Source organism: Ambystoma mexicanum, chromosome 11 (genome assembly GCF_040938575.1).
Source record: "Ambystoma mexicanum isolate Mex_15411 chromosome 11, UKY_AmexF1_1, whole genome shotgun sequence".
Lineage (NCBI taxonomy): Eukaryota > Metazoa > Chordata > Amphibia > Caudata > Ambystomatidae > Ambystoma > Ambystoma mexicanum.
The window spans coordinates 1432486842-1432507817 of NC_090934.1; the positions used below are offsets into that span (position 1 = coordinate 1432486842).

Here is a 20976-nt window from a genome sequence, read left to right on the forward strand (position 1 = left end):
TCGGAGAGTAGAAGCAGGAATATTTGGAAATAGGCTACTGCAGTGGTCCAGCCTAGAAAGAACCAGACCTCTCGAGACCGTGAGCTTCTGGGCAAAAGTGAGGAAAGGGAGAATACCTCTGAGGAGGTGCAGCTAATAGTTTGGCTTCTTAGAGACGTCAGAGATGTGAGGAGAGAAGGAGAGGGTGGAGTTGAAGAAGGCCCCAAGGTTGTTATAGCCTCACAGGTAGGAACAGGAAGAGGGACCAGAGTAGGAAGCCAGAGAGAGGGAGGTTAGGAGGGATCTGGTGTTCCAATGAGGATCTTAGTTTCATTGGCATTAAGGCAGAGATCATTGGCAGCGTACCATTCCTGGATTGCGGTCAGACAGTCTGGTATCGGAGAAAGAGAAGAGGCAGCTTAGGGCAGCCTGAAAGAGAGCTGGGTGTCATCTGCATAACACAAAGTTGGAGCACAAAGTAACGATGCAGTGGACAAGAGGTGCCAGGTAGTGGTTGGAAAGCCAGGGAGAAAAGCTAGACCCTGGGGTACACCACAAGTAGAGAGGGAGAAAGAAAAGCCCCAAGTTGGACCTGAGAGGGTCAGTCAGTGAGTGTAAAGACTGGTGGGGGGGTGTCTGTACTTCTGCTCTCTATATGGTAGAGAGGCACAGAGGACCCCAGACAAGATTCTCTATTTGGTAGCTATGGTCGAGCAATCAAGGCCTAGCTTCTCGGGAGGTGATGCAGGCTGGTTCTTAAGTACAGTGTAGTCCCCAAGCCCCCACAAAGGAATGTCCACACGCTGTATTAGTTAAAACACAGTCTTTATATAATATTCAAGGTTATGTACACTATCACAATAACTCACTTTGTGCTCAGTAAATCAACAATGGTAAATATATACAGTTCTAAAGTGGCACCACAATTATTATCAGATCCCATTAAAATGCATCAACCATACTGTCAAAACGTCACACAGATCAATAAAGAGGAAACAGCAGTAGAGAGAGGAAGGAAAGCAAGATGGTTGAACAATTGGCGGAATGCTGGCCCCTACCACCTCGACAATTCTGAGTGGAAATCCCCCCACCTGGGCAACCTGTAAAGCAAAGATGTATCACAAGCCCAGTCCATGTATTGTTCTAGGAGTCTTATTTCCCTCTACAATGGTTCTAGAGCCCCAATGTACCTGAAATTGTAGCGTTCATCGACGGGAAATCGACAGCCCTCCTTGAGTCGCCCTCCCTTTAAGGCAGGAGTCACGGGTCGTCGAACGTCCAACGGAGAACAGGGTGAACTACGGCAGTGAAGTGGCAGCTTCGTTACAAGCGGTGCTCATCAACGATGGAGCGTTGGCATCCTGCAAGGAAGAGGCGTGCGGGGCACCTCAGTGTTGATAGTTCTGGACCGCAAAGAGATGATGAAGAACTGTGGGCCAGCAAGGGCGTTGAGTTGTCGGTGTCTCTGTGGTCTTTAGGGGGCGGGAAACCCACCGGCGGATGCTCCTCGGCGCATTGCTGATCGGGCCTTCTCCAGCGGGATAAAGCGGGCAGCAATGCAGATGAGAGCGTCCTTGGATCAAATGAAGTTCTTAGGCAAACAGGAGCACGGCGGCTCCAGTCGTCGACCGTGGCAGACAACAGTCCGGGTGCTTCTCTTTGGGATTCCACGGCAGTCCCTCGTCTCCGGTCGGCAGCCTGTCGTAGATCTGTCTACCAGGGAGCTTTGGCAAAGATCAGTGGTGCACGATGGTCCCTCGTAGCTCGGGAAGATGGCGCCTTACCAGGTCCTCTCTGGGTCAGTCCTTGGAGACACAGCAGCTTTCAGATCGACGAAGGAGAGCAACAGCAATTCTTCTCTTCCAGCAGGGCTTCATGATTAAGCTTCAGTTTCAACTCCAGTTTCTATTCAGCTTCTGAACACGAATTCTAACAGCGAGAGGCCCCCAGATATACTAGTTGATCTCCCATTCATTCTGCTGGGTCACACTCAGGCAACCAATCGGTCAGAAGGGCAATCATGCAGGCAGGCATCCAATCAGGTGCATAGTGCATTCAGGCCATTCACTCCTCTCCAGACACTCACAACAATCAGATACTAGACACCCACAACACAGAATGCGTATTCGTCACACATTCCATTCACCCAGGTCCCACCCACAGGGTGTACCCACAACATAGAGTCACTGGGAAGGCTCCAGCCAGTCTGGCCTGGACTTCACAACACCACATATGGAACTTCCACCCAACAGCTGGTCAGGAGGAAGGGACAGAGTCAGGGCTTCCCAGGACTTTGGGAAAACAAGGTAACAGGCAATAGAAAGCAAGAGGCCATGGGTGCCATCTTGTTTTCTATCAGGAATCAACTGATTCCAATAGCAGGGCCTGGGTATCCCAACATGGAGGATACTCAGAGCACCTGTCAAATTATGCATGGAGCTGCCACTAGCCCATACCCTGCTGTGTGGGCCACACACAGGTGCCCAAAAACATACACTAGGGGAACAGGGTTGTACCCCCACCCATGGGTGACATAAGGGTATCCCATTGGTCTGTACACCAAACCAAAAGAGAGAGCTGCACCGGCAGGAGTCCCACATGAACTCCTGCATGGAAAACATGACTGAACACATGATAAAAAGTAGTAAAGGACAAGGATAGGAGGCCGTGTCCCTCCGATGCATTTCCAGCATCACAGTGAGAAAGGAGGTTAGCCAGGCCAGGGACTGATAAGTGATACCAAGCTCATCAAGCAGGCGATGGAGCAGGATGGCATGGTTGACCATGTCAAAAGAAGAAGAAAGATCGAGGAGAATGAGGACAGAAGGAAGGTTAGAATCCAGGTTGGAGAGCAGGTCATCACTGGTGTTCAGGAGAGCAGTTTGTGCTTCTGGCAGCTCTGAAGCCTGAATGGTGGTCATGGAGACAACCAACAGTGTGAAGATTAAGCTGGAAGATGGCCAGCTTTTCCAAGAGTTTGCCCAAATAAGCAGTAATGGAGATCGGCGATAATTAGCCAGGGAGGAGGGATCAGCAGAGGGCTTCTTTAGAAGGGGGTATACAAGGGAGTGCTTAAGGGGGCAGGGGAGGTTCCAGTGGCAAAGGAGTGACTGCAGAAATCGACCAAGTCTGGAGCAAGGGTGTCCATGTGGTCCTTGATGGTTCTGGATGATGAGACATTCATATATCGGACTTGACTAAAAACATCATCTGGGGTGAAAAGGGAAAGGAGGAGAAAGGGGGAGGAGAGACAGCCACAGGCGGACCAGGAGTGGAGGATGAGGAAGAGAAGGTAGATGAGGAGAGGGTCGACAGATGTCCTGAGTTTTAGAGATGAGAAGCCAAGGCTGTGCAGAGGGCCTGGGAGGGAACAGGAGAGTTAGAGAGACTGCAGCAGGATTTGCCAGCTCCTTGCATATTTTGAAGAGTTCGGCTGAGTTGTTAGATGAAGCAGAGATGCCGGCTTAGATGTGGGCTCTCTTCTTGGTGAGGACAGAGTCTGTATTGCCTTTGGAGCAGGCGGCAGGCCAATTTGTACCGATAAAACATACACATTCAAGCAAGTGCTGCCTCTGGTCAGACAAACCTCTAACTCCATCATCGCCAGCCTAATGGCCAAAAGAAGATTTGCACACGTCTAAAAAGGAACACCGAATGGTAAATCTGTGGCATTTATTTCTGCTATGTCAAAAGACAAAAGGGAGCGGAAGACCAACTCTTGACCTTAGCAATACAGGAGAACCAAGTGGGTGGAGGCAGAGAGAACAAAGAACTTTTTAGACAATCCAAAACAGATATTCAAGCAACAGGAGGAGAGAGACCAATGAGCTACATAAGAAAGTGAGAAGAGAAAGAGAGGTACATAATAGGACATACAATAGAAGTGAGGGATAGACACAAGGAAAAGAGACAGACACAGTAAAATAAGAAAACAGATCACCAGCAGACAGGGAGAGCTGGAAATAGAAAATCCAGAGAAGAGAAAGGCAGGCCAATAACATAAGAAGGAGTGAATAATCAAAAGGAATAGCAACCACAACAGATATAGCAATTGTAATGACATGAGAAAGGAAGAACAGTTATATCAACTGATACAGCACAATGTAGGAGGGAAAAAGCAAAAATAGAATGCAGAGATGAGAGAAAAGGTGACAGAGCAACAGACCTTAAAAGGGAGCATAGCAACACTTAAGTGTGAGAGGCAGAACATCAGAGAGACAGTGCAAACAGAGCAGCAAAGGGAAGGAGGGATGGAGCAAAAAAATGGAGTGGCTGTCAAGCAGGTAGTACTAGGAAGCAACAGTAGGCCCGAGAGGCAGAGAAGTGATGCTGGCAGAGTGAGGGACTTGATTTATGATGTAACTAGCTGGCATCTGTAGTAGTTCTTAACAGAGTTTTAGGGGCCAAGTAGAACAAAGATGAAGCTGGTTAGTACGCATCGACAAGTTTTTTGTCACATTTTTTTAATACAGTATTTTACTCTCTTGGAAAGAAGGGAACTAATTGTTAGTCTCTTGAAATAGGATTTACTCTCCAATTCTAAAAATTGGGAGTAAAATCCCCTCACGCCAAAATCTTATCTGGAGCACTGGCTTAGAGCTTGAACATTCTTGTGCTTCGCCGTCATCCCAAGATTTCTAGAAAACAAGTATTAAAGCCATGGAAGAATTGGCAGAAAGATTGCCTACAAGTACAGTCATCCTCTGAACTAATCTGATTGACACCTATTATCCACAGATATCTGGTGTTTTTGAGGACATTTGCTTGTAAGGAGCGATAGAGCACTACCCCATTCCACAAGGTTTAAGGTGACATGCAGTCTAGGCATTTTAAATGAATTGGCTGCCCTGAATGACTGGTGAGACATAAAAGTCAATCAATCACATGAAATGGTCTTGCCAAACTGCTGAGAAATAGGAACTGTCTTTGGCCTTTTACATTTGTTCTTAACTTGGCATAATCAGGAATAGCTGCATAGTTCTGACACTTTTGGGGTAAAGAAAAGAAAGGAATTAAAATAAAGTATGCCTTGTTTACCCAAGTTTCTACAGTATCTTGAAATGTTATAAGAGGAAAATCATCAAGAGGAACTAGTGGCAGCACAAATAGCATAAGGAAACTCCTGAGGTAAGCCAAGAGTGTCTGCGCAGTTGTCAGAAGGTTATCTATGGCAAACTGGTACAAACTGATGTTCTGCTTGCCAAAAGAAATATAACATGCTATAAGGCATACAAAGAAAATTGTTCTAGATATGTAGGTGTCTAATCTAAACACAGAGTGGAACAAGTTACTTAACCAAATCTGGTAACGTTCTTTTGATGCAATGTTCCTCTGATGTATTCCAAATCTATGACAGGTAATGTCCACAGCTGTGCTGCTTCGGAAAATTTTCAGCAGAGGGCGTCCTGCGTCAATGGCATCGATCCAATGTCCCTCGCAGGCCCCTGTCACCGGATGTTATACATAGGACGCACGACGCCCATAGCCTCCATTGTAGTTTTTTTCCCCAGAACGTGTGGCACCAATCTCCTGCCAGTCTGACTGCAGATAGCCTTGCGGAAAAGTAAGCTGCAATTCCATAGGAAATTCTCCGGAGGGGCAGGTTGGGTGGGCGATGTGGAATACATCGGAGGAAGAAGGATCGAGAGGAAAAGGCAAGGATCTTGTAATGTTGAACCTCATGGTCATGACCAATACAGATGACGGTTCTGTTGCTGCCCTATGGGAAGATTCCTACTGGGATGCAGTTATTATATGTGCATATGCTGGATAGTGACAGACCTTTGTGATAAAGGTGGGCGAGAAGTTGCCACAACACATATACCGAGTCCATGAGATTGGGCTCCTCCACTTAATTAGGTACCGAGCGCCGTTTTGTTCACCGGCGATTATGTACCACCGGGGTTGATGCATACCAGGGGTATTACTCGACAAAGCGACAGAAGATTGGTTGTGAGCCCTGCTGGTGTAGTATACACGTTTTCTCTTTTTTCCATCTACATTCCACGCGACCTTGCTGGACCATAGTGCCCCTGAAGAATTTCTGTTAACCAAGAATGAAACAGAAAGAAACATGTCGGGTCGGGGAATGTCCTGTTATTTGTAAACAGTTTTAAGCGATTTCAGTCTGAGTCAGATTAGACCAAGTAAACAAGACACTGGCTCAGCTGTGTTAAACTCACGGTTCATATTCATGATGGACTAGAAATTGTATAATTGTGTTTTAGTATGTTTGTTTTTATTGATGAAAATTTGTTAAAATTGAGTGATTTGATGAATTGTGTGAGTATGAATGTATTATGGTTGAAGTGTGGTTTGTTGTGCTTTTAGATGGGAATGATGTATCTTATCAGTCCAATTATGAATTTGATGGATTGATCAACGAATGTTTTGATATTTACATCGATATGTGTTTTTATAATTACGAGATCAGTTTTTTTACAATGATTTGTTCCATATATGTTAATAAAAAATATTGAATTGTGTTAGAGCGTCTACTGGGTTGAATTCAATTTGTTTCATCTCAGGATTTGGTTTTTTGAAAGACACGTTTCTCCATAGCTGTTTCCTGCATCGTGAAGTTAGCATGATTATGTAGACGGGTGTATTACACTGGGACTCACCACATAAACACAACAGTACTCTGACCTTCTATGTTAATCTCTTTATTGTTCTATCCGGGCCAGGTCACAGTACTTAGATATTCCTGGTATCCCCTGTTACTCTTGTGTTTTGTGGAATACATCGGAGGAACATCCCATCGAAAGAACGTTACCAGATTTGGTAAGTAACTTGTTCTTCGAGGGGATTGTGTCCTCTGACGTATTCCATATCTATGACAGACTCCCAAAGCAGTGCCAGGCTATGGAGGTGGGAAAAGAATTCAGAATACCCAATCAAATGGCGGATTAAAGAACCGCCTTACCAAAGGCCAGATCCCGCCCATGGATTGAATCCAGGGCGTAATGTTTGACAAACATATGTGGAGAAGCCCATGTGGCTGCTTCACAAATATTCCGAATAGGAACACCCCGCTGAAGGGCAGTGGAGGTAGCCACTGCCCTAGTAGAGTGAGCACGTAATCCTACCGGAGGGTCCTTACCTGCCAGACGGTAACACTCCGTAATAGCGAGAATAATCCACCTTGACAAGGTCTGTTTGGTAACAGCCTGTCCCAAACGGTGTTCAGCATTACCGATAAATAGCAGATTGTCCACTCTGACCAGGGACATCCGTGAAATATAAAAACTCAGAGCTCTCCTAGGATCCTACCTATGGAGCCTCTCCTCTTCCTTGCCAGGATGCGGAAGAGTATAAAAAGCTGGAAGAAAAACCTTACGCCTTAACTGAAATTCAGACACGACCCTCGGCAGAAAAGAAGGCTGCACCCGAAGGACAACCCTGTCCTTATGGAAAAAAGTAAAGGGTGGCTTGGCTGAAAGTGCCTGCAACCCACTCACTCGGCGAGCAGACATAACCACAACTAAAAACACTGTCTTGAAAGACAACAGTCTCAAAGGACATGACTGCGAGGGCTCAAACGGAGCACCCATCAGAAACTTCAAAACCAAATTCAAATTCCAAACCGGCACCTGGAAAGGGGACGGCGGATACACATTAGTCAGCCCTTTTAGAAACTGCGAAATCAAAGGGATCTTAAAGTAAGAACACTCTTCAGAGGAGCGCTTAAATATGGACAGCGCCAGCAGGTAACCCTTAATGGTACCCACCTGAAGGCCCTTGTGGGCTAAAGAAAGCAGACAAAACACCATAGGAATGGAACATTGGAAAGAATCAACATTCTGTTTCCTGCACCAGTCGCAGAACTTACAGCAACGGTACAGGGACTTTGTTGCTGGCCGCCTGGCCGAAAGCAACACCTCTATCACATTATCCGGAAGGTCCCAATCCTTGTATCTCAACCTTTCAGATACCAAGTGTGAAGGTCGAGAGTCCTGACCTCTGGATGGAGAACCTGAACCCCCTCCCTCGAGAGCAGATCCTCTCGGTAAGGAAGATGTCGTGGAGGGCAGATGGACATTTCTAGAAGGTCCAGGTACCACGCTCTCCTGGCCCAATCCGGAGCCACAAGGATCATGCGGGTCCCGAACCTCCGCTACCTCTGCAACACTTGAGGAATGACGGGGTCTAGAGGAAACGCGTACAGCAGCGGGAATGACCAATCCACCACAAATGCATCTCCTAAGGCTCCTCTCATAGGAAATTCCCTTGAGCAGAATCTCTTGCACTTCCGGTTGACACTGGTGGCAAAGAGATCCACTTGTGGGGTTCCCCAAAGGGTGAATATCTCCAGAAGGACTTGCTGAGCCAACTCCCACTCGTGAGAGACTGCGCTCTGACTGCTCAGAGCATCCGCCACCGCGTTTTCGACTCTGGCCAGAGGAATTGCCGAGATCGAAATACCTTGTTCGATGGCCCAGAACCAGAGCTGCATTGCCTGCCTGCACAACGGGAGTGACCATGTCCCCCCTTTTTTGTTGAGGTAATGTAAGGTCACTGTGTTGTCCGTCATGATCAGAACACATTTCCCCTATACAGTCAGCAGAAAAGCCTTCAGCTCCAACAGATTGATGTGGAGTCTGGACTCCGATGGAGACCAACGACTGCTGACGGTCAGCTCGTTGGCATGCGCACCCCATCCTGTGAGGGAAGCATCCGTCACAATCGTAACCTCCAGCCATGGTTGCCAAAACGGTTCCCCTTTCAGCAGGTTCCTTTCGTCAGCCCACCACAGAAGATCCTGTGCGACCGAGATCGGCATCTGAACGGGATCCAACATCTGTCCCGGGAGGATAGCTCAGTGGCAACGTGTTTGCCTTGGAAGCAAGATGACATGAAGCAACCCAGGTTCGATCCCCAGGTCCGTGCTTAGAAACCTCTGGGTATTTAAGCGCGTTATAAATATTCAATTAAGACACGCACACACAAAAAAAAAACAATTACGCTACTAAAAAACAAACTATTCCTGTAACAGCGCCTCGATGCCCGCGAGCTGTGTGACCGATTTAAAAATGGAAATTAATTAAATTAAATCTTGCCCGAGAACTGGTACCACTGCAGTTTGAGAGCTCATTGCAGAGATCTCATCTGCAGTCTGGCCTCCGGCTACAGAAAGATGCAGGATGCCAAGAGGCCCAGCAACCTTAGGAAGTCGAAAGCCGGGAGACACTGGGCACTTTGAAACAATGTGATGGGCCCTGACCTGGGGAGGTAAACACTTCCCCCAGGGACATGTCTAGCACAGCACCATGTACTGGAGCTGTTGGGAAGATGTCAAATGTGACTTCTTGAAATTCAGAGAGAAGCCCAGCCTGTGGAGGGTGCGGCAGGTGAGAACGAGATGATCCAACACTTGCTCAGATCAGCCAGTTGTCCAGGCAGGGGTAGACGTGAATCCCCCCCTCACCTGAGGTATGCTGCCACCACCACCACCATGAGCTTGGTGAAGACCCTCGGGGTGGAAGTCAAACCTAATGGCAGGATCCGAAACTGAAAGCGCAAGTCGCCAGCTGCAAACCTCAGGTACTTCCTGAGCTTGGGATGAATCGGCACATGAAAGAATGCATCCTTGAGGTCGAGAGACACCAACCAATCCTGGAGGACCTGAGAAAGAATGACCATCTTGAACTTGTCCTTCCTGAGAAGTTTGTTCAACCAATGCAAGTCCATGATGGGTTCCAACCCTCCATCTTTCTTGGCAATCAAAAAATATGGGTAATACCATACCTTGTTCCTCTCCGCCACAGGCACCAGTTCTATGGTGCCTTTCTCCAACAGAGATAGGATTTCCTGCGCAAGGAGTGGATCCGGACACTTCAAAGAGAGCTTCACCAGTGGATTGTCATGAGGCCGCTGAAGGAAGGGAAGGCAGTAGACGTAGGCTATGGTATCCAGATCCCATGCATCTGAAGTAACGGCACACCATTCTCCGAGATGCTGTGCTAGCCTGCCCCCAACCGGCGAACCATGGGACATGGCCTCATGACTGAGATGTAGTGGCTTGCGGCAGTGCCTGTAGGCAAAGAGACAACTGCCCAAGCGGCTTTGGCACCACGAGTCCCCCGACCACCCCGGGTACTTTTTCGCTGCCCTCTTTGACTGGCAGCCCCTCTCGATCTACCAAAAGAGGAATAGTACCAAAAGGAACCTCCCCTCCATTGCTGTCCGCTGGGATGAAAAGGCGGAGGTTGTCGCACTGCAGCGCTCAAAGACTTTGCTGCAGCTTTGGAGGTCTGCAACCTCTCAAGGATCTCGTCAGCCTTGCTGCAAAACAAATGAACGCCGTCAAAGGGCATGTTCAAGAAGCCGGGATTGCACAACCGAGGCAAAACCTGACTTCCGCAACCACGCAAACCTGCGTATCACGGTGCTTGCATCCATGGACCGGCTGACACTATCTGCCATGTCCAAACCTGATTGAAGGGATTAGCACATAGCATCCTTGCCATCTTGCACAAGGGCCAGAAAGCCATCCCTTTCTTCCCCCTCGGGAACATGCTCACCCGCCAAAGACGCACAGTTCCACAGTGTGTGTGTAAACTTTGCCAAGGCACAAGTGGAGTTGGCCGACTTCAACGCCATACTCCCCGCAGCAAATATCTTCCTTGCCCAACCATTGAAGTGCTCGTCATCCCTATCAGGAGGTACGGTAGGGTATGCAGCCTGCTTCGAGGTGCCCGTAGCCGCCTGCACCACCAAACTCTCTGGAGTAGGGTGCGCCGACAAGTAGCAAGGGTCACTACTGTATGGGCGGTATTTTTTGGGAAACAACTTGTTAGCTGCCTGCAGACTCTCCGGAGCATTCCAAGCCGCTGCCAAACTCCTTTTCAAAGCCATGTGAAACGGCAGTACCGGGTCAGTGGACGGACCCTGATCCAGGAGATCTGTCAAGTCATCTTGATCAAACGCCACGGGGGGGCAGACCACCCCAAGTACTCAGTCACCCTCAACATGAGACGCAGATAAGAAGATTCAGCATGAGCCCCTGGCTCCGGCCAGCCAAACTCCACCTCCGGAGAGGTGTCGATGCCACTGGTGTCATGCAATGACTGACAGAGTTTCTCCATCTGACTATGCCCAGACAAAAGGTCATCGGGGACTTCAGGATGCTCAGGCATGCCCATCTCCTGATCTGAATTTCTTGCAAAGGCTGGAAAAAATCCAACCTAGGAGGAGGACCAGACCTGGGCTCAAAAACAGGCCTCACAGACTTACTGCAAGCCTTCCTCAGAGGTTCCACAGCCTCAGGGGCACCTCCGTCAAGTCCTCCACCAAGGGCGTCGAGGGCACCGAGGGAATTGGCGTCGACGTCGACCGAGGCGCCAACGGCATCAATGACTTCTTTAAGGGCGGAGCCTCAAGTGTGTCCCTCGATGGACATGCGGACGATGGCGCCGACGCCTTCTTCGAAGGCTTCACAGGTTTTGACGGTCTCTATGGTGTTGAGGACCGGGACCTGGACCTAGCACGGCTCCTGTGATCTCCCTTGTCCGATCTGGCCCTTGACAGCTCCCGATGATCACACCGACCTCCTGAGCCCAAAGGCATGCGAGTGGTGGACCAAGCCCGTTCCTTGCCAGCTTCTTTTGAAGGCGCGGACAGAACTGTGCCTTGCGACTGAAAAAAAATCGCTAACATCTGCTGCCGGAATGAATCCCATTCGGCCGGCGACGAAGACTGGGTGGGACAAGTCAACCGTCTGGTGGAGTCATCCTCTGACAAGGACGGGGAAGGCAACCGGTGATGGCGCTTCCTACAATGCCTCAATGCAGAGGAATGGCGGGAACAACTCCTAGACCAAGACCTCCTGGATTTTTGCTGACGCAGAGAGTCACCCCTTGAGTCATCGGTCGAAAGCCCAGCAGGCTTCGATTCATGGGGCTCGGACCCCCTACCTACCTTTAATTTCCCCATATGCTCCCGCAAGGCCTTAGACGTCAGGCACTGTCAGTCCTCGCAGTTGTCGGTGACGTGACTTTCACCGAGGCACTAGAGGCATATGTTGTGAGGGTCCGTGATGGACATTTTCAACGCGCAGTCCCGACACTTCTTAAAGCCCGGCCTCGGGGTAGTAGAGGAAGATGAAGACATTGTTCAAAGAGAAGAATCGAGCGTGCCGAGATTCCGAAGCAAACACGTTTGCAGAAAAAACAGAACTGAGGCTACGGGCATCATGCGTCCTATAAATAACATCCGGTGACGTCGACCATCGACGGGGGCTGCGAGGGACATTGGATTGACTCCATCGATGCAGGACTCCCTCTGCCTAAATTTTTCCAAAGCAGCACAGCTGTGGACATTACCTGCAATATATTTGGAATATTTCAGAGGACACAATCCCCTCGATGATATTAAAGACACATCTGTGCACAGTTTAAAGCAGTGAATGTTTGTTCCTGTGTGCATTTCATCCTTTGTTGCTGCATATTCGTGGATGGCACAGGTCAGAGGAAACTTTTCTCATTGAGGCTTTCAGCTCTTCAGTCCAGCAACAAACTTTCTACACAGTCTCTTGTTTTGGAACTGCTCTCAAAGTTTTGATAGCATGTAGCGTAGGAGGAGTAACACTGCACTGCTTGTTGGGGTATGATAATAAATTGGAATTCAGGAACCTTTAGGAACCTTTCTGCCAAAGCACTGCAAGAACTTAGACATACGCTCCGGAAAGTTAATGTGAAAATGTGATTGCGGACAAGGTTAGCATGGTGTCTAATCCTATGCCAATGTATGTCCATGTGAGAATGCAAGAGCTTCTAAAGACTGAATATCAGATACATTTGCAGAAAAGCAAGTATTGGTTTTCAGAAACACCTACAGATAACTCCTGTGAACGGACACCCAGTCTTCCAGACTCTTCCTTTCAAAGATACTCCAGAATCTATTGCCAATTATTCTTTGGAATTCCTTACAGTACCAATAACTTACTGTCAATATAAGGCAGTCTGCAGACATTGAATACGTAGAAATGCCTAGAATATTTCCAACGGAATATTAGTGATATGGTAAATCTCTTCAAAGTAGACTAACTTCAAAGATATATCATGAAGAATGCACATGAGAAAAATAATGAGTGTTTTGTTCCTGGTCTACTTTTGCAGCTCGTAATAAATTTGATTCTGTGATTAGCGCCAATTTTTTATTAAAATCTATTCATACCTTAGACAGACATGCACTGCCCTTATACTTAAGAAAAAGGACATTTAATACAACCAGAAAAATGTTTATTCAAAACAGCTGAGTTAGAATGCGTATTGATGCTTTCTATACAATTAAGAGGTATGTTAAAATGTAACTTGAAGTGGAGACTTGCCTGATGAAGAGAGCAATTGGAGGATTTCTTGTTTTGTCACCTTTGCACATACTACTTGCACAGAGTTTGTTCTTGTGGAGTTTTGACTTATTAGTGAGTGTCACCTGGTAGGTAGAACATCTGGTAAGTAGAACATCTGCTCATTTTATGATTTCATGAAGACATGTTTGAAAAAAAGCACATCAGGAAACTACACAGTTTTCATATCTGGTGACAAATTCTCACCCTGACATGATCTGTACGAATTGTGGTTCCTACCTTTATTACCTTTTTCCTACATTTATTATGCTACAAATGCTACAAGACATTTTGGAGTGTAAGGAATATTTAATGATCACGTTGAAAATAATGTGTAAACATATGTAAAATAACGCTAGTAAAAAAAATACAAAAAAAAAAAGTTCTTGATTAGTGTGTATGTGGCCAAGTTGTAGACGCACACTATTTCCATTTTTAAAAAACCTTCATATCTCAGCATGTATTCATCTTTATACTTCATATAAATAGATTTAAAATAGTACCCCTTGGTATGATCTTGAAAGTTTACGAGGCTCAGACCAGGGCAGCAACACTGTATGGGGCCTCTCTGTGGGGATACACACATTTGGCAGAGCTGCAGATCCTGGAAAACATGTTTTAAAAGGTCGTTGTGTCTCCCCAACTCAGCGCCCAGTATTGCTGTTCATTCTTAACTGGGAGTTGTCTTTTTGGGGTGATGATTGGAATTGTACCCCAGTCCTTTAATGGCTTCGTATGTGGTTGAATGCCAATGCGGCTCTAACTCACCCTATTATGGATGCTTTATTAGAGAGGAGGGGGGGGGGACTGGCATATAATACCCTGGCAAGGTTTCATAATCAAATAACCTTCTCAGCTGAATACATCAGTACTTTTCCCCTTTGTGTTTTATTGTCCATCACACAGAAAACATATTGTAAGAGCTTGTTTGGCTATGCAGTGGAAGAGCAGGGAGAGTCCAAAAAATTTAGGATGAATGCAAATATATTGCCTGTAGCCCTTAGATGTAATCTATTCAGCCTTACCTCACCCTGAGTCATAGACAATCCGACCACTGGCTGATTACTGGAGTTCGATTTAATTGTCTTATGTTGACAGCTAATACTATCAGCTGGAAAGGTTTTCCTGATGAGGGAAGTTGCCCGTTGTGCGGGTACGTACCTGAGGATGTCTTGCATATGGTGATATTCTGCCAACATACAGACATATTAGACAACCTACAATCCTTTGTGTGCTTAAGCAGTTGAACTTCAGACAATGTCGCCCTGCCTTGTTTTATCTTATCAGCAGATTCATCCTATATGGTGTGGTCCCTATTGATGTTTTTGAAAAAGGGTATGCATCTATCTGAGAACAGCTCTGTTAAAAATCTATCATGTTTTGACATGCCTTCCTTGATTTAAATGTATCCATTTAGCAGACATTTATTGATTTTATGTAGCCCGATTGTATTTTCATGTTTGCAAAGGTTTTGACCGAATGTATTTTGCCCTTGTTTGATGGATTCATCCAAATAAACACAATTCAATAAGTGAGACAATGGCTATTTCATGCTTTCAGTATTTGCATTTTGTTTTCAGTATTGCATTTTGCTTTTTTGTCAACATAAAATATATGGTACTGTGACGAATCCTTGGATGTCATCCATTTTCCCATGGGGTGGACCTTCTCATGGGACCAGGGTGGTGTGAACACAGTCCAATAATCCTCCTGATGGTGGTGGTGTACCCTGGGAGGATCACATGGGGAGGGACATCTCTTATTGGATGAGGGATGACACTAGGGAGAACACAGTATTGACCCTCCCCTTCTCATCCTCCCTCACCCTCTTACCACATAGATCCCCATAGCCCCTCACTAACATGTACCTGTGTAAGGTAGACACTCCTACTACTTTAACAAGTACTGGGATGAGGAAGGGTAGGGACTACCCATGTGAATCCTTGACAAACTGAGATGAGAAAGAACAATCAGTACCTCATGAATCATGGCAGTGAGGAAACTGCAATGAGGACGATGTGCGGAGGGATGAGCAATACTCCAAAGAGCCAACAGTGGCACTGTAGTCAATATGGACAATTAATCACAGAGGGCTCTTTAAAAGGAAAGGACGGACTGGCTTTGTCAACCCACCCTCTCAGAAGGAACTGGAAGCTGGAAAAGGGTAACGGCCTGGAACGTCTCACGAAGGGAAAGAGTCCAGAGAGAGTCCACTGTCAAATGAATATGAAGGAGAAGCCGAGGAAGAACCTCCCAACAAATTGGGAGGTTGTAAAGAGTAGAAAGCAGAAGTTCAGCCACCGGGAGAAACTCTACCCTGCGGAACCGCAGCAGACAAAGCAGGTGAACCACAGCAAGGAAACCACACAGCTGACAGCTGGCTTTCGAAGGGCCCCGACAACAACACAGACCAGAGAAAAAGGTATGTAGGTGGCAGGGGAGACGCAGAGGGCCCAAGCCAGTGGGATAAAATTGGGCAAACACCAAAAGTCTTCACATATAGAGTCTGGGACCCCAGGACAATAACAATATTGGAAGGCAGAGGTATCAAGAGTGATCATCACAGTCACAGTACCTGGAACACTCGAAATAGCGGAAAATGCAAGTCTGTAACTCACATCCATAAAACAATATCAAAACATTGAAAGTGCTCATCTTGGTCCCAGTACCTGGCAGGATAGTGTCCCAGGTGGAACAAGCCAAGAAGTGGTTGTTCATCATTTCAATACCTGGCAGTGAAGCCACCCAGATAACCCATCAATGAAGAAAGTGAAGACGCAAGACTAGACAAATGGCTCTTTTCCGACACAGTTGTGCCACAGAACAATAAACCAAGGGAAGGGGAGGGAGTCATCACATCTGGTAATTGTGAATATTTAAATACTTGTGCACAGAAGGAAGAAGAAACAACCAGGGGGGGGGAGTCATCCCCTATGTTTGTTGCAAACAGTGTAAGAAAGCCAAGGGGACAAACCCTTTCTCTGGCAAACTATGTTAAGAACTGGCAAGATTTCCTGTCTAGAACTAGAGAAGCATCCTTCTTGACCTCAGAGACATTATCCATAGTTGAATGCAAGTGTTAGGGACAAAAGTAGTTTTGACACAGTGGTGGACATTTATGATTTGCTGGACATTCTGACAATGGTGAAGAGCTAGGAATGAGACACCGACATAGAGCTTAGAACTGTGGTCATGAACTTTTATTTAAAAGATAAAGGGGTTGGAAAATGAATCACTATCCCTAATCTATGAAGTATGTCCCTACCTCAACCCACAAATGGTTAGATCCAACACAAAAGGATACATCCTAGTAAAATGTTGCAAGTGGACAATGTTCACAGTTCCAGGGAATATCTCCCTTCCCCAGATTCCTTTCAAAAAAACAAAACGTTCCAACAAATATTACTGCAAGATCCTTGTAACCCCAAGGGGATGACTCTCCTTTTAGGTGGGTTCATGGTTCTCAGATAAGTTGCTTCATTGCCCCGGTTTCTCTTTACATTCAAGACAGTTCAGAATCCTTAGGGCATGTGACCTTGCTTGTTTGTTTGTTTTATTCATGTATAATGCGCACCAGACCCGAGGGTAAGAGGGCGCAGCGGTACAGGGTATGTGAAGCTTACAAGGGTTACAATAGTTACAAGTTACACTTTACATGGTGAAAATACTATATACAGGATAGTCAGCAATGCAGTACATTATATACAGGTATTATACAGTATTTATACAATAAGTTATATACAGGATATTATATTTATATAATGCCTGCCGGTGGTGTAGCATCGGGCAAAACGGTACAGAGCAGTTTACAGTATACAATCTGTATCTATGCTAAAGGCAAGAGGATGGCAGGGGGTGATGGTTAGATGATCGATTGCTTCAAGTGATTGATGTAGTTGGCTCTGAATTTAAGGTAGGATTTCTCAGCACGTATAGTTTGGGGCAGTGAATTCCATACTTGGGCCGCCCGGACGGGGAAGCTAGCACCTCCGGCCTTAGTCAATTTAAATCTCAGAATGATAAGGGTATTGGCATAGGTGCTTCTGGAGGGTCTGGGTGATCTTCTTTGTATGAATCTATCAGAGAGATAGGGTGGTGCCACGTTGTTCAGGGCTTTGTGAGGGAGGGATGCAACTTTCAGTAAGATTTTGTCTTGGGTCGACATCCAGTTGTTATTCCGCCTTGTCTTAGGGATGTGGGTTTGTTTAGGGATGCCAAGAGCTGCTCTCAGGGCATTATTTAGTACAGTTGGTATTCTATGTGGGATGCATTTGTTAGCCCCAATATAGAGGGCATTACAATAATCGAGTCTGGATAAAATGAGGGCTCTCGCTAGGATCAAACAGTTCTCATCAGAGATGAAGTGTTTACCAGCTCTGATAAGCTTACATGTGCAAGCTGTGGCTGAGGCCAGAGAATTCACCTGTTTGTTGAAGGAGAGGGTGGCATCTAGGTAGAAGCCAAGAGTCTTCACTTCCTTGGCAACATTGATAGAGTTTCCATCAATCTCGAAGGCATGATATTTCTGGCCTAGTTTTTTGAGGGTGGAGTGTGTGCCTAGAATGATTAGCTCCGTTTTGTCATCATTCAGGCATAGACCATGGGTTGCCATCCATGCCTGGATGAGATACACCCTATTTACCAAGGCCAAATCCTTGTTGTGATCCCCGGAAAATGGGAGGAGGATCTGGGTATCATCTGCATAATTAGTGTAGGTGATACCAAGAAGGTCCAGATCATCAAAAAGGGGCTTGGTAAATATGTTGTATAATTTCGGAGATTTGCAGGAGCCTTGGCGAACACCGCACAAGATAGGGATAGGTTCCGCTGCATCTGAGGGGGAAAACACCCTCATGGTCCTTTGATTCAGGAAAGATTCGACCCATAGTATGGCTTCTTTGGAGAAGTGAGCTGCAGAGTTAAGGTGGTTGCAGATGACTTTGTGGTCTACAAGGTCGAAGGTGGCCGAGAGATTCAAAAGTAGAAGGAGTGCTGTTTGGCCTTTGTCTCTTAACTCATCAATTTGGGCCTTCAAGTCGATGAGCGCAGTCTCGGTTCCATGTTGTGGGCGGAAGCCAGACTGCCTTGTTCGCAGGAGCTTATATTGTTGTAGACATTTTGGCATTTGGGTGTATGCTATCTTGTCCAGGATTTTTAGCAGAAAGGGGACTGTTATGGGGCGGTAATTGGTGGGTATGAAGGGGTCGAGGGATTGTTTTTTTTTAGTAGAGGCAGTACCCATGATTGTTTCAGGTTGGATGGCACAATGGCTGAGGTGATTCTCTTTTCACTGTGTTATAATTTGGGTGCAGGTCCAGGTCTAGCAGATCAACTGGAAAACTCTCCTGCCACCTTTACTTCCATTCACAATCTCAAGGGTATCGATCTTCTTGAGATATCTTTCTAACTGTAGATTATACACACTTGGTGTTGTCTGGTACACTCTCCTGCCAGGACTTCTATTCAATCTTTTAACACTTGGCTTGCAGTTTCTTCACAAACACTTAGCTTCACCTGGTATACTGTACTGCCAGGTCTCAGATGCTATCTCGCTCACTTTCTTACACACACTTGGATTTGCCTGATATACTCTCCTGCCAGGCCTTGCAAGGAGAAACTCTCTTTTATCCACAACATAACGTTTTCCCAATGTTGACATTTTGACCCTTGTTTCAGAAAATTCTATTTAAATATTTGCTCCTTATTTCATACGCTGGGTCTCTGCTGCTTTTTTATAAACAATCAGATTTACTTTATAGCTTTACGAATATGGACTCAGCGGTGCGTTCGTGGCATGATTCACAAATGTGTTAATCACTTCACAGGCTTTCCTTTTCCTTTCTCACGTTCCTTGCCTGAAAAGGCATGCACTTTCAGGCAACCTGGTAACATGAACATATTCCTTGGGCTTATCGGTTGCTTCAAATGTCTCTTGTGCTTCTCCGTCTCCACCTTTTTCAATATGCTGACTCCAAGTATGTGCCGTTAGCTAATGTATCTTCACTGTGTCATCCTTTCTCGTGCACGGTTCCCGTTGCCTCGTGTTCTCAGGTGGTGGGCTTGCTGTACTCTTGTTCCTCTTCACACTGTCTGCATTTGCCTTCATGCCTTTGCCTCAGCTTCCTGTCTGGTGACAGCACAGGCCGCAGTACAACGCAGCCTCTGCAGTTCTCTCACCTTGGTATCAGCTGTTGCAGATTTAAACTTCCCGGAATGATTGCCTAACTTCCTTAGACTAGACCACTGTGTTGGTTTAACAGTCTTAGTCATCTTCTTTGCTCCGTCCCTCTTTCTCGTCTCAGTTGTTTATTTATTCATTTATTTATATAGCGCTGAAAACTCTCAAAGCATCAGTGTGTGAACAAAAACACACAGAAGACAACAGAGGCACAGGACAACCCAGAAAAAGACAGGAATGTGATTTATTCAAATAGGATGTTTTTTTAGTTTGCTAAAGGGCTGCAGTGCTTGTTCTTGCTGGAGTGCCAAGGGAAGGGCATTCCAAGCTGTAGCAGCAAGATAGGGAAAATACATTCTGTTACAACCAGCATCATTGGGCTTTGGGCACACCAGTAATCAACAGTTGCTAGATCAAAGCATTCTCTGAGGATGGTCATTTTTTAGTTTCTCTTTCAGCTAGGAGAGGTCTTTACCGTGGACACACTTATGTACCAATGAAAGGATCTTAAAGCATACTCTAGAGCAGCCAGTGGAGATTTTTCCTATGCTCGGAGATGTGTTCTCCGGGGCCTGTGTTGTTATTAATGTGGATTCCTTTTTTTTGTTTTCTTGAAATAAAGGGCTTTACTTGTCTGAAGGTTCAGATGATAATGTGTAGTTTTCACTAAGTCATTTACTAGTGAGTCGGAGCTCAAAGAAGAATCCAGGTAAGCACGCAGAGTTTTAACCTTGCTCAGCATAGGAATGGAGCAGCCATCAATCTCGAAGTTAGCATAACAAGGATCGAGTTTAGATTTAGCTTGTGGGGCAAAAAGCAGGAGCTTGGTCGGTTGTCATGCTGTTCCTTGTATGACATTGAGGAAGCAGATGTTAGAGCCTATTGGGAATGATCATCACTGTTCCCCGACTCTTCCTTGTCTCAAATAATAGATTGTTCCTTGGGTAATATTGGGGCATACTTAAAGTAGACTTGGCAAGTGTTTGAGGGAGAGTGTTGCAATATGTCATCAGGGCTTGGGAAATGAAGGGAACATCAGGAAAAAAGGGAATTGGGGATATGTGACTTAGTTGATGGTGATGTTGTATCATCCCCTGAGAGTCGCCTCCCCCATATGGGCCTTCCTCATAGAGCCGCCTGTAGAGTCAGGTAGCAGCTGCTGTCCCCTGTCCCTATGGGGAGAATATACCCCCAGCAAAGGAGTGATGACCATCAAATTCATCACACAACCCTTAGGTTTATTAGTTAGGGCCAAGAAACCCATCTTAGCAATAGGATAGCTAGGGTTTTCATTTTGTTTTCATGATAATACAAGTATATAACCAAATACATAACACGTTAGTGTTGGTCCATTACTTCTGCACCCTTACAGTACATTATAATACATACATTCACATTTCCAAATGCTGTTCACGTTGCATTTGTAGATGTCACATTAATTCTGCATTCACAGGTGTTCTTTAAATTTGAA

General features: G+C 46.1%; 1 protein-coding gene across 5 annotated transcripts in view; it reads right to left on the reverse strand.

The window, feature by feature from the left end:
* The window catches only part of MCTP2 (multiple C2 and transmembrane domain containing 2), a 1028969-nt gene that overhangs the window by 455582 nt on the left and 552411 nt on the right, over window positions 1-20976 (reverse strand). The gene's annotated exons all lie outside the window — the stretch shown is intronic.